This window comes from Streptopelia decaocto (genome assembly GCF_964273445.1).
Source record: "Streptopelia decaocto genome assembly, chromosome: 2".
In the NCBI taxonomy this organism is placed as follows: domain Eukaryota; kingdom Metazoa; phylum Chordata; class Aves; order Columbiformes; family Columbidae; genus Streptopelia; species Streptopelia decaocto.
Window position 1 is genome coordinate 88,735,305 of NC_138655.1, and position 14,868 is coordinate 88,750,172.

General features: G+C 42.6%; 1 protein-coding gene across 2 annotated transcripts in view; it reads left to right on the top strand.

Annotated features, from left to right (window-relative positions):
• The first annotated feature begins 13,667 nt into the window (after positions 1–13,667).
• The window catches only part of EXOC2 (exocyst complex component 2), a 127,506-nt gene continuing 126,305 nt past the window's right edge, over positions 13,668–14,868 (top strand). Inside the window, exon 1 of one of the 2 annotated variants that reach the window (XM_082046630.1) lies at positions 13,668–13,873. The gene's annotated coding sequence lies outside the window, so the exon portion shown is untranslated. The remainder of the gene's footprint in view (positions 13,874–14,868) is intronic. The other variant, XM_082046631.1, reaches the window with a different exon arrangement.

Sequence of the window (14,868 nt, forward strand, 5' to 3'; positions counted from 1 at the left end):
GGAAGGAGAGAAGGGAAGAAGACTTAGAATTGAGAGAGTTTTACTTGTGCAAAGGTGTGTAGTTCAAAATACCTCTGAATTTTTTTTTTTTTTTTTTAACTGTAATTTTTGGCTGACTAATTTGATCCTGCTGTCCCATTTGATTACAATTCAGGAAACAAATCAGTTGCATTAAAATAACATGACTTCCACCTTTTTTATTTTGATTGTATTAAGCAGATATTATTGGATAATTTGGTTACTGGCCATAGGAAATTGCCATTTAATTTAATATTAGAGTCAAATTTGGAGTTAGAAGAAGGTCCAAATCAGCCTATGTCATGTAATAAGGGATGAGCAAAATCCCGGCCCCATGACAAAAATTACAATGCTCCCATTTTCTTCTATGGAAACAGGACTTTTACCCAAATGGCGTAACTAAAAGTCTTGTTCTTCAACTCTACGTGTATAATTATATTTCTAAAATTTGTAGGTATTTCCCGTCAGGTGGCCCTCTGCTTCTGAGGGAAACTTACAGGTCTTATTTGCATATTACAATTAGGAAATATACCCCCCCACCCCTTTTCTTTTCATAAAAACTTTTACACCACCTAAGGATTTTGTTCAAAATTTCTTTCCTGAGCAGCAGCAAAGGGTTCAGTCTTGCAAGGTGCTGAGCACTCTGGCTCCCATCCAGCAAGACACTTAGGTATGTCCTTAATTTTAAACATGAATCTAACCTCCAGGACTTCACCCAATAGAAGCTAAAGAGCTCAGTATCCTGCAGATGCGACCCCCAAACCTTCTCTCCATTAGTCTTCTGCAGAGCTTCCATAGTTTTGTTATAGTAATATGGTAAGAATTAAGCCAATGGCATTTAAGGTATTGTTTTAAAAATACTGCACAAAGATAATATATGCTGTATTGTACAGTAGATCAGTTTTCAAACCAGGAAAATGAATTTTTCTGCAAGCTTCATCTCTTTTGTTTTTTCATACAATAGAGAACACTCTTGTAGCATCTTTTGTGGTTTTGATTATAGTATTTGTGATTCTTTAAATATTTATTCTTCAGCAGTCAAAAAACTTGGTGAAGGAGAACTTTATAAACATTTATCATGGATCAAGTGTTCACGTGGAAAGGAAATGAGGCTCTTTCTTCCTATAGGGAAGAAGTATCTTTTCATAAAAGCTGTGGCCTTAATTCGATAGAGCATCTTGGTTCAGGATTATGATTGAACATATACCCAGACTTACACACATGTTCAAGTTCTGTAAAAGTTGTCCAGACTCCCCAAAACACATAAATACTGCTGTGATTTGGTGCCTATCCCACTTAGCTGCCCACAGATCACTTCAGCAATATTAGATGTGCCATTTGGCATTCACAGCACGCAGCTCACCAGAAGACAGATGAGTAAACTCTCCCTTCACCACCTGAAGGATTTGTTTGCTTTGTGGTGACTGGCAGTAGTGTTGTGTGAAATACCACCAGGCAAATTCCATTTGATTAAATAATTATCTTGTATAACCAAAAAATGTACCATTATGTGTGAAAACAAATTAAAACTCCCCAAATTCCCTCCACTTCCTTCCTTGCTCCATTAATTGCACTTTCATAGGCAAATGACACAATCACTGACTTTAAACTAAAAAGGTTCCAGGGTAGGTATGGTACTTGGAACTTACAGTATTCTGTGCTGATTAAGATTTTTATACAGTTTATTCAAAACAGCTTCACCAAGAAGAGGTGGAAAGTGCATCACTCAGTGGACCCCAAACAGTTTTCAGCATATTCAGTCCCACAGAACTTTTCCAAGGGACAGGCTGGAACTGCAAGGAGATTGTTTCTGCCTCCTAATGCAGATAATTAAGGTCTCTTTTCGTGGCCCAGTTTTTTCCAAGCTCTATCTGGGCAGAATTCCCAGTGACTGTGGTGCAATTTGGACTGTTAAGGAGACTCATAGGGTGGCTTCCAGTTCTCTGAAGAATGACAGACAATGAAAATGGTGTGTATCTCATGAATAAGATCAACCAGGTACAGGCAGAGCTGTTATTTAAATGGGTGCCTGGGAGTCAGGGGAGCACAGCTGGGCAGCTCTGGCTGTGTGTGCTGACATGGGATCATGCCCACACAAGTACTGGGGTAAAAACATTATTAATACGCCCTGCTGATATCAGGATGGATACACAGAGAAATCTTGGCCTCACAGAGGCTGGTGGAAGATCCACCATCTCTTGCCCACTTGGACTCATGGCTGCACTTGCTTTGTGTGCTCCTCTGCTAGCCACACTCTGTAAAGACAACGAAGGTAACTGGGTCTGGCTAGTGGGATGAGGGTCTCCTGTGATGCTGCAGTGCCACCCTCAGCTGACAGCTGCAAAATCAGTTGGACACAGTAAAATAGGAGGACTTTTGTGGAGAAAGGTTGGCTGGATTCTTTAGGTGCATGGTCTTTCTCTTTAAGTTTCTTTCCTTTTTAATTTCATTCAGGATGAAGGTCTGGCACAGATTCTTCTGTCCTCAATGGGAGCCCTTCCTCCGATTTGCAGAAAGAGATGCAGTACTGTCTTTTGTGCTTTTTAGTTTTTTATTTTCTCAAGTGCTTTGTCCAACTCAGCCCTCAGATTTCTTCCATACACTACTTTGCCTGTAAAGGCTGTGCTAAAAGAAAAGTGTCTCATTCCTGATGCTGTGCAAATTTGCTTGATCGGGCAATATTTCTGGATTCAGGGCAGATTTACTCTGGAAGCGCTAGTCACTCCACCTTGGTTGGTATCTGTTAATGGTATCACTCCAGACAAGTCTGACCTGTTGAAATGTAACGTTTCTCATACTAGTTTCCCAAACTGGGGAGGTTGTTGCTATTTCAGGTGGTTTAAAAATATGTGCACAGTTTGTACTTTGAATGTTTAATAAGCTTAAAACATGAAGTATATAATGCAGCTTGAACTTTCTAGTGTTATTTCATCACCAAAAAAGCAAGGTCTTGAGGCTCAGCAATTGCCTTTGTCAGAATGTAAATTCCAGCATGTAATACCCAGGCTGTATGTTTCAGGAAATCAGTATTAACCTATTAGCATGCAGTTTTCCTTGGAGAAGAGCCATCTTCACACTGAGCCTGTATTCCTGCTTCAAACCTTCCTGTCACTGTTCCGTATCCACGACCCAGCCTAAGGCTGCCTTTGACGGTTCTCCAGCCATTTCCTGCATACTGCACTAGCACTAATTGAAAATTTGGGTGGCCTTGCTTATTTATTTTCCTGGAATGTAGTGGGTTATATTTTCATGGCACTTTCTCAGCAGTGCAAAGTTTCAATTTCAAAACCGTTGCAATATGAGGAAAAGTACCCCCTGAAATTAAGAAAAATAAAAAAAAACCAAAAACAAACACACACACACACAAAAACCCAGCATACCTTTGATTATTTTTTTACAGTAGTTCTTTTGTAAAAATACATAATGGAAAAAAAAAAAAAATCAGTGTTGCTTTTGTCTCTCAAGATCAGAGGCAAGAGCACCAATTTAAATATATGTACAAGATGTTCACATGCAGGCGCAATGAGGCATGAAACTTTAAATGTACAGATGCCGTGGAAATGAAAAGATAATATAACATGTATTCTTTGCAAGTCTTGCAGAGTTCAATAGCTACATAATGTGTGTGGAGGGAAGAGAGAAGCAGCCCCCCTGCACTCTCCGGGAAAATTCCAACCATGTCTGGATGTGCTGTTGGCACTAGCACCGTACTTTGCCTCCCTGGATTTCTGCAGGAATGTAATCTCACAGCAGCCAGGGTTAGTGTGTCACTGGTACCTCTGTATTTGTAGGTGCATGTGATTGGGTATGAGGGTCTGCATTAGACTTCAAGTTTTGATCAATATTTTCTCTGGTCTCTCCACAAAATTCCAAACCTACTTAATTTTTTTTCATTTCTTGCCTAATTGTTTTGTTTTATTGCTTGTGTGTGTGTGTGTGTGTGTGTGTGTGTTTTAAAGGTTGGTGCAACCAAGTCATCGTTAACCAATAGTACCCTGTTTGATCTTTTCCTGAAGATTACCCCATTTCCTTCTTCAAAAAGCCTAGATGTCCCCACTGGGGAAGTTCAGACTTGGAGCAGGCCTCTCCAGCCTGTTCCAAATACTATTTCCAAACTCCCTCGCTATACAGTTCTCACAGAGAAGGTTGATTTTGGCAGTCAAAAATGCCCCAAGCAGTCTATCAAAGTATCTCTCACGTGTGTACACTGTGCCTCATTACAATTAAATGTGAATTCTGGTTCAACTGGATGTTACAAGTTCCCTGAAGTGTAATGCAAGTGATTAAAGGAACAATTCCCTTTAAATTTATGGCTGGTTAGTTTTGCCTTGTAAATGTGAGCAGTGATCAATTAGGAAAAATGGAAGATGGTGCTCCCCAGGCCCCATATCTCCCCACTGAGGGTTCTTACCCTTTGTTGAGGGTGCAGCCACACCACCTGCTTGTCACTTGGCACTGCTGAGTCACAGCACAGAATTGCAGGGACACTACGGTGGGCACAAGGGGCCTTTTTAAAAGTGGGTTTACTGCCCATAGAGGAAATTCTTGTTGTATAACCACAGGAACATAATGTGCTTTAGAAGATCTTTCCTCCAGGCTTTTCTTTTTTTTTTTTTTTAACTGCTGTTGAAGATGGCACCAATGGGGTGTTGGGTTTTGGTGGTTATGTTCTGGAGGACAGAGCAGATACTGTAGCTGCCGGCTGGACCTCTTACAATCCTGGACAATAACAGTGATCACATTTGCAAATGACCATCAATGCTCTGATTTTGGTTTTGTATTTTTTTCTGCAAATATTCCTTTAAAGAAAACAGCAGAATTTCTGGTAGATCATGACTGATGTTGTCTTTAACTGCAACTAATAGCTTTGGGAAATGGAAAAGGGAAATAAAAATTATTTTAGTGAGTTTTCACATGCCATCACATGGGTTTTTTTTTCCTGTTGCTAGAAATATCTGCACAACCCAAAAAATTGTCATAACTGAGTCATGACACAGATCCTAAGTGAGCAAATCCAAGGGTGTCACCATAGAAGGCTAGCAAGTACATAAAAAGAGCCAAATATAAGCCTGATACTGATTCTAATGGTTGCATGGGGCTATAAGGCATCTTATGAACTTACTCAGTACATCCTGCCTCTTAAGGAACGACTGACTGCAGCACCAGGAATAGCATCATTCCTGTGGGTGCTTTATCTAGGCAGTTCTTCAAGGCTTCCAGTGAAAGAGGTTCAGTCTGTTTTCTATACCAGCATTTAATTGTCCCTGGTGTTACAGTTCTTCCTAACACTTCACCCAGGTGCTCTTTGCTGCAGTGTCTCCTATTTATGGTCATGTCCCTCTTAAGACATGGAAAACTGATGCTTAACCAGTACTGTCGGACTTTTATCAGGCTTTCAGAAGTGGGTGAAGGGTGCCCAAAAGTTGGATCTGGATGTGCAAAATACAATAAATAATAATAACAAATAACAAGTAGAAACGTGACAGAATGCTCATTATAACTGTATTCAGATATTGACCATAATGTATATTTTAAAATGTAAATCTTAAAGTAAGTTCTGAAAGTGTATCTGATGACCAGTCTCACTACCTCAAATGGGCAAGTCACACAAATAAAGTAAGTCAGAGTCTTAGATGTGGGCAGAACAGTATGGGGGGATGAATAAGGTGGAGTCCGATAGGCTACAGAAGTGCATGCTTAATTTTAAGTATTAGAGTTTAGTTCTTTTGGTAAAGTGAATAATAGACATGAATGTGTTTTAAAGTTAATAGGAATGCATAAGTGCTTTCTTGGATCACAGCCAGAGTGCTCAGCACATTGCAGGGCTAAATACAGATTTAACAGTCTAAATTTAGGCTTCTATGTTTTAAAACACTGACCAACATTCTTTTCAGAGATTTCTGTGGAAATTGCTGTAGATCTGAAGTCAAGGCCAAGTACCTCTCTCACATAAATGTAATTCTGCGTCTAAGAATAAGTGTCAATTAGAAACATTAAAGACTGGAACTGTAGTTCATTAGAATCAAATATTGTCAGGTATTTAATGGTTTTCAGATTAAGCTGTCTGATCTGGTACCTTTGATTGTACATTTAGGGCATAGATCAAAATCCACATATTAAAGTTAATTGCTTGTTTTATATATTAAAATATTTTTTGTCTCTAAAAGGAGCTTCATAATTATATCTAATTGATGTAAAATGCAACCTCTTGCTAATAGCATACAGTTGTGATACTAATTGGAACATAAACTATCTAAAAAGTTTGGTTTTGAAAAAAAAAATTATACTTGGCTCAGATTGCATAGTTTAACCAGGTGTTTTTTGCCATTCTTGTTCCCTTTTCCCCAGCCCTATTTTGTAATTTTCCCTTCCTTTTTCACCACATGAGAATTAGAGATCAGGAGGATGGCAGGTAGAAGAGAGGAAAGGAGAGTCTGGGAAACTTAAGAAGAAAGAAAAAATACAGTCAAGAAGGAGTTTAGAAATAGCTGGAAACCTTATTTATAATATTAAATACAAAACCCACTGTATAATTTCCTTTAGAATACATATGGTTTTGCAAGTTTGTGGGTATGTGATACACTTATTGTATTATCAGACCTGACTATGTATTGTTATGTATCAGTTGTCAAAAAACAGTCCCCCTTGTACTACATATTAAATAGTTCTAATGGCAAAACAGATCTGTCCCCAAAATGTGTGTACAGTAAAGCCATGTTCCTGCAAGAAGTTGCACATACACATCAAATTACAAGCTGATAGCTTGGGCAAGCAAACACTGGTAGTGGCAAAACCCAGCCGACCTTGGGCTGCTTATCACATCTCTCTACAGACACGTGTCGCAGAGCCACTGAGTGGGGCAAGTGAAAGAAACAACTTGGTTCCATCAAAATTAGACTGGCTGATAATTAAATAAATAGTTCTCTGTTAGTCTGGCTGATTTTCACTAGGATGCATAGGGAGGCCCTGGTTGCTCCTGGAACAGAGGTTTGCCCACTTCCAGCAGAGGGGAGCTGGTGTGTGCAGGCAGCGATGAACTGTCCCATGGTGTGTATAGTTCAGTTCAGAACAGGAGATCTGGTCTCTGCCCACACTCAATACAATTTCAGGAGTCTGTGAAAAAATATCAAATGAACAGCTTTTCCCTACTTATTCTTTAAAGCATGGAAATGAAAGCAGTCATGCCAGAGCTTGGTCTTGTGGAAAAGAGGGGTGGAATTTCACCTGGAATTTCAGAGACAAAATCTGTCAAATGGTCTTTGGAGCATTGCATTTGTTTACTTGTTTGTTTGTTTTCCCTTTGAGAAAGAAATGTGGTAAAATTTGAAGTTCATTTAAATTTCAACTTTTTACCTCCTATCTACTGTTTTAAAACACACACAGTACATGAAGGTTGGTTCCAAGACATATTTAAACTGATGCAACTTAGTAGTGACACCCTTGACAGAGCTGTGGTACACAGCATTGAATATTTTTAGCTGCACAAAGTAATTTAATAATTTGTTTTGTTGGTGCTGTTTAGAGAAATTATGCCTCTGGGTCAGTAGTGCACAGATTCCTTGGACAGGCCTTGAAAGGGAAGAATTAGTGTGGTGTTAGCCAAGAAAGTAAAACAGTGAGAGAATTTTATGTACTGTTGGAAATGGTTTAAAGTGCAAAAGACTTTATTTTTTGTTTGATGTGGAAAAAGTGACTGTACAAGTTCTGGAAGAAAACTCAAAATATTGTGTGCATTAATTTATATGTTGTTTCTCTTGAAGCATACCAGAAATCATCTGAGGAAAAACACTGATCAGTAAGCTGTTTCTTTCTCTCTCGCCTTTCAGCTAAGATAAATACATTTCACTTAATAATGAAGCTTTCTGGCTTAAACTCCTGGATAATGGTTAAAATGCTGCCAAGGTCAAATAACCTTTTTCTGTACTTATTTATTTCAAAAAGAAATAGAAGCATAAGATTTAAGTAGATCACTTTCTGGATGTTGGTTTGACAACATGGATCCAGGTGATTTTCAATTTAGGAGGAAGCAGAAAGCAGCTGGTCTTGGATGCGTAATACAACACAGGAAATCTGCCTGGAAACTGAAATATCTGTATGAATTTTTCATAAAATGTATGGCTGCCGCTAGAAGCCAACAGGAAGGCAGGAGGGCTCTGCAGAGGGATCTGGACAGACTGGAAAAATGGGCTGATTCCAATGGGATGAAGTTCAATAAGGCCAAGTGCCGGGTGCTGCACTTTGGTCACAACAACCCCCTGCAGCGCTACAGACTGGGCGCAGAGTGGCTGGAGAGCAGTCAGACAGAAAGGGACCTGGGGGTACTAATTGACAGGAAGCTCAACATGAGCCATCAGTGTGCCCAGGTGGCCAAGAAGGCCAATGGTATCCTGTCCTGTATCAAAAATAGCGTGGTCAGCAGGACAAGGGAAGTGATCCTTCCCCTGTACTCTGCATTGGTGAGGCCACACCTGGAGTATTGTGTTCAGTTCTGGGCCCCTCAGTTCAGGAAAGACATTGAAGTGCTGGAGCGAGTCCAGAGAAGAGCAACAAGACTGGTGAAGGGACTTGAGCATAAGACCTATGGGGAGAGGCTGAGGGAGCTGGGGTTGTTTAGTCTGGAGAAGAGGAGGCTTAGAGGTGACCTCATCACTCTCTATAACTACCTGAAGGGAAGTTATAGCCAGGTGGGGATTGGTCTCTTCTCCCAGGCAGTTAGCAATAGGACAAGGGGGCATGGGCTTAAACTCTGCCAGGGGAAATTTAGGCTTGATATTAGAAAGAAATTCTTTACAGAGAGAGTGGTCAGGCATTGGAATGGCCTGCCCAGGGAGGTGGTGGACTCGCCGTCCCTGGAGGTTTTTAAACTGAGATTGGACATGGCACTTAGTGCCATGATCTAATAAACGGACTAGAGTTGGACCAAGGGTTGGACTCGATGATCTCTGAGGTCTTTTCCAACCCAGTCGATTCTGTGATTCTGTGATTCTGTGAATGTTCCATCAGCGGATCAAGAAAGGAAAAGGAAGTGAAACCAATGAGGTGAATAAAGGTTGTACAAGGATTATATCTTTGTTAGAGTCAAGGACGAGTTTGGCTTCTTGGCTCTGCTCCTAGTTCTACTGTCATGGCTTTAGTGGCTTACGGATCTCCAGTTCAGAAGACACCTCTCATGGCCATGGAAGCAGCCCTCTTAATTACAATCAAGCTTAAAGTTAAGTACAGATAGAAAAAAAAGAAGGAGCTGGTGAGTTATAGATCAGGTTACTTCAGTTTGTAGAAATTATCGAGCAAACAATGTGTAAGCATAGAAGACAGACAGGCAAGTAACAATGAACATGGATTTGTGAAGAACAAATCTTAGTAGACCAATCTGATTTCCTTTTACAATAAGGTAATAGGTATTATACAAAGGAGAGAAGTACTAAAAAGTCATGTATCTTCATTTCAGTAATGCTTTTGGCAACTTTTTCAAAAATAAGCAAAGACAATATGGTCCAGATTGAAAATCCCATGTGGTCAGAAAAAGCAAGGCTGAAGAAGACTTAGCAAAATGGGGCTACCATCAAAATGGAGAGATGTACTGAAAGAGATTTCTCAAGGATCCGTCCTCTATCTGATGCTACTTATAAAACATGTGAGGAACAGAACAGAGACTAGGTTTGTTACATTTGGAGAGGACATGAAGAAGAGAGCAGCTAGAAGTGTGTTACAGAACACAATTAGAATTCAGAGGGATTTTGTCAAACTGGAGATTGTTTTTTAAGAAAAACACAAAATATAGTATTCAATATGTGCAAGCGTAGTCTATTAGACATAGCATCATCAGTTCCCCAGATACAGGAAGGGGAAAAGTAAACAGGATTACAGATGCATAGAAAAAATGTAGAGTGAATCACAGGCTAAACACGAGTCAATGCTTTTATACTGTTGTAAAAGGCAAATGCCATATGAAGGCAATAGAAACAGGAAGACAGCCTGTAAAGTAGGCATAGTAATTATTTTGTTCTGCTAACACATGATACGACTTCCATTTTAGTTTTTGCCTTTTTAAAAAACTGTTTTTCAGCTGGAGCATGCTTGGCTTGGGGCACTGCACTTCCAGAATGACATTGAGTGACTTGAGAAGAGTGCAGCAGAGATCAGGATTGATTATCAGTCCAGAAAACAATAAGTATCAGGATACTAACGGAACTGTTTGGATTAATGTGGAAATTAATATATAGGGTGCAGAGTCTTTAAATATGTAAAAGACAGCTACAGGGACGAAGCAAACAGTCCATTCTCTGAGGTCAGTAAAGACAGACCTTTCACTAACAGACTGAAATTGCGGCAGGGGACATATTCAGAGTACACATCAGAAAAAAGACCTTTAGTGATAAGGGTAGGGAAACACTGGAAAAGATTGCCTGAGGAGATGGCAAAAGCACCATACTGGGAAGACTTTAAGAACAAGATTGAAAAAACAGTTATGTTATAACAAAGGAATAGTTGATCCTATCTTGGGGCAGGGGAAAGGATCAGAAAGGGTGATTTCCTAAGGTCATTTTCAGCCTTCTGCTTCTTTGCTTTTCTTCTCTTCCTTTCCCTGGTTATAATATTCACCTCCCAAATTCAAACAGAAGTAGGGAGAGATCTGCTTTGGACGTTGACATGTCAAAAAAGTAAGGTGATAGCTGTAAGCTTGAAGACATTCAGAAAAGACAACAGTTCTGGAGAGGCCGTTATACAGTGTAGAATCAAAGTTAATCCATACAGTTTATCAAGCGAAGGTGAAGGAGTAAATCTGCTGTATTTTACAAACATCTTCAAAAGGAAGATCTTTCTGTTAACAAGAAGCAGGCTTGCAATGGACAGATGCTGCAGCGAGATGAATTTACCTTTCCAAACAACATTTATATTTCTATCAGTTAATTTTTACATGTTAATGTTTACATGTTAGGGTAGCATGGTATGTGTTAGGGTAACCACTGAGAAATCTTCAAAAGCACAGTGATGGGTTTGCCGTTTCTCCAATGCTGTAAAATAAAATGAAGTTGTCTTCCTAAGAACAACTACAAAAAGATCTTGGTGTGGGAATGGCTGGAGGAAATTATTCTACAGCTTTCAATATTCAGGGTAGACAAGATGATCATAATAGTCTCTCTTGGCTTTCATATCTGTTTATCCAACTTTGTAGAGAGATGTAATGCTTACAGATCACTGTCAAATCTGCATAAATGAATTAGAAAAAGGCATGAATGAGCAATTACTCTTGTGACCTCTATGAGGTATAATACTTACTATTTACCAGGTCATTATATTGCAACTTGTCATTTCTTTCCTCAGTTTTAAAAGCAAAGATTAATCTCTTTAACAGCATCTGGAGTTTCATGGAGTAATATATTTATATTAGCAGCATTATATATGACAGCAAATATATACTATATATTATGGTATATACATTGCAAGCTATATATATGAGATAGATATATGTATATTAACAGCACTAGTTTTCCTCCTTTTGTTCTAAAGAGAAGTGTAGGGTGGTGTTTCTTTTCTCCAGCGGGTCAAACCTACAGTTAGTCACCGTCAGCTTTGTTCTAGAGTCACTGAAGGGGTAGGTGATGGTTACCACATGGTCACCACACACCAGCTCGGAAAACCACCCACAGTAGATTCAACAAAGTACAGCATACAGGAATTTCTTCATCTACAATATTATCCAGGGCCCCTGCAGATCATAAAAGTCCTGGATGTGGCTCTTGGCAATAGGAGGATTTGCCTGTGTGGATGCTCATGATGAACCTACATACACCATTTATAAAATTTCTGTCATTGCAGACTTCGGTCTGGTTGTACTGTTCCGACAGGTTCCCCAGGACCAAGATCTGGATAAAGCCACTGCTGAGCAGCTGTTTAGAAACAGCAGGTTAAAATCTCTAAAAAGGGGGGGCTAGGTAATACTTCCGGAAGCAAAAGGCCTCACAGATTTTTCTCACTTCAGCTAATATTGGAGGGGTGGTGGGGGGGTGTCTCCTCAAGTTCAGGCTCCCTCTTCGTGATGATTCATCTCTTTAGGGCATTTGCACTTACAACAGAGACGAAGATGCAGCCAACTCCACAACAAGACTTCAGTCTGGCACTGAAGTTTGTCACTTCAACTAAAATTAAATTCATGCTCGTTTATTATGAAATCTTCTGGGTAGACAGTTCCCTTTATGGACCTCACTACAGTCCATGGGCTTTTGGGGCACTGGTATCCACTCCCAGAGGGCATCAGGCAGGCCTGGGATCCAGGTATGTAGTGTGCTGGATGGGGCCCTCTTTATCAACCAAAACTTCCAAAATAGGTGTTTTATTTGGTACATTCGATGACAGGCTTTTAATAAGAAAATGCAAACAAGATGTCATAGAGGAAAAACATCATTTTGAAATGGGTGGCAAATAGTTACACTTTTTTTTTAATGTCATGACAACTTTACTTTTGTTGGGGGACTGAAGAGCTCTCTTTCTGCACTGGATATTAGCAGACAACTGCAGAGTCATCAGTAAAAACTTTGGAGACAACTAGAGAAAAGACAGGTACTGGATGCTCTCATTTTTTTCCCCAGAGACATGCTGTGTAATGTTTTACAGAGCCTAGAAGAAAGAGTCACAAAAGTGCTGTTATTCATGTGACAAGATATTACAGCCTACTAATTTAACTTGGGTGTCTTTAACCTCTGAAAAAAAAGTGAGGAAAAATATGTTTCTTGGCCATAATGCTTCTTATGGTGCTTAAGTTCTTTGAGGTTTTAGGAGAAGTAATTTGTTTTCCCACTAGTGTCCAGCTCTAAGTCTCGTTTTGCAAAATTGAGGAATTGGTTCTTTCCTCTGTTTTCTCTCTCAACACTTTTCCTCTCCTTCCCACAAAGACTTTGCCTGAACTTGACTTTTGCAACTGCATTTCCAACAATCCCAGCAAAAGGGAGAGAGGAGATCTCCTGACCCTTTTGAAAATGAAAAACAGTCTCTGTTCAGAGGGCCCCTAGGTAGAGAGCCAGTTTGGTAAGAAACATTTTTACTTTTTTCACTGGAAAAGGAGAACTGATGCGCATTACTGATTGCTGAGAGCACGTGCCTGGGCCTTTCTCCATCACCCTTCCTTTCTCCACCTATGGAGGTGGCACCCCCAGGCTCTCCCCTTCCACCACAGCACAGAGGATCCCCACGCTGCCGCTGGATGAGCTTCAGCCTGCTGGGACCTCAGTAAAGTGCTCAGCGATGGGTTTATTAACATTATTATCGTTGTTGTTGTTGTCATTATGCTTGTGGTTGTCCAAATTGTTTATTTTATTATTTTATTTTATTTTAGTTTAGTTTAGTTTTATTTTTATTTGTAGTAGTGCTTTCCCTTGCTCCTCTTCCACCGGGGGACCTGACCTCGGTACTCTCAGCACCTTTATCAGCGTCCCTTCAAGGGCTTGATGGATGGACCGGGAGGGAGCAGGCACGCAGGGCGGTGCCCGTAAGGGGGCGGTGCCCGTAAGGGGGCGGTGCCCGTAAGGGGGCGGTGCCCGTAAGGGGGCGGTGCCCGTAAGGGGGCGGTGCCCGTAAGGGGGCGGTGCCCGTAAGGGGGCGGTGCCCGTAAGGGGGCGGTGCCCGTAAGGGGGCGGTGCCCGTAAGGGGGCGGTGCCCGTAAGGGGGCGGTGCCCGTAAGGGGGCGGTGCCCGTAAGGGGGCGGTGGCTTTTCCCTTCCTCCTCGATCGCTCCGTGCTCCATCGATTTTCTCGGGCAGCGGCTGGAGGTGCCTGTGCCCGCCGGACGCGGAGGCGCTGCTGGGAGCGCAGCTGCCCCAGGTACCGGATACGGACTCGGCGGCGGCCGGTGAGTGACAGTGTCTGGCCTCCCGCCCCGCTCTTCCTTCGCCGGGCTCTGCGGAGCCGACTCGCAGCGGGGCAGCTCCGGCTCCTTCTCCCCCCCCCCCCCCCTTCAGCCTCACCCCTCCTTCCTCTCCCGCTCCCCGCGGAGGTCGAGGCCCTCGCCCACCGGGCGGGGTCGAGTGTCGCGTCCCAGGCCCCGCCCCCGCCCGGGGAGCTGCGGGGGGAGCGCGGACGGGGCTGTCGTTAACGGCCGTTGGGGCGAGGGGGAGCGGCGCTCGTGTCTCGGTGTCTTGCGCTTCGCGGCCCCTCCTCAGCCTCCCTGGAGGCACCTGCTGGCCCCGCCCCGCGCGGGGCTGCCCCGGTACCGCCCCGTCAGCGCCGGCACGGGCCGTCTCCCACCCCCGCTCGTCTCCCGAGGCCAGAGGCTGGGGCAGGACGGCGGATGGGCGCCGGGCCCCGCCGAGCCGTTTGTGGAGAGAAGGAGGTGGTCACTTCCCGGCTGCAGCAGCTCGTTTTCCCTCCTTCTGCAGCCCCACGACGGCAGACGGGACACGGGTTGGGGAGGGGCGATACAGGGTGTCCTGTCGGCGGATGGGAGTTTGCTGGATGAGGGTGGCCCTGAGGGGTTGTGCTGGGCCGTGGGTGCGCTTGTGAGGGAGCCGTTCTGAAGCTGGCCCTGCGAGGCAGCGGGCGGGGCGGAGGTTCAGTGGCTTTTGCTTTTGTTTCTCATCGCTGACAGCGATGTGTTCAGAGCTCCCTGGCTGCTGGTTCTGTGATGAGACAAGGCTGGGCTAGAACGGTCTTAAATCTCAATGAAGTGTCTATGTGTGTGTGGCCCCAAATGACAGTGTACTTAAGCAAGTATGATAAAATACTACGATAATAAGGAATATGAGGAGAATCTTTTGTACTTTGAGGGTGCCAGAGCACTGGAATAGGCTGCCCAGAGAGGTTGTGGAGTCTCCTTCACTGGAGACATTCAAGACCTGCCTGGACACGTTCCTGTGTG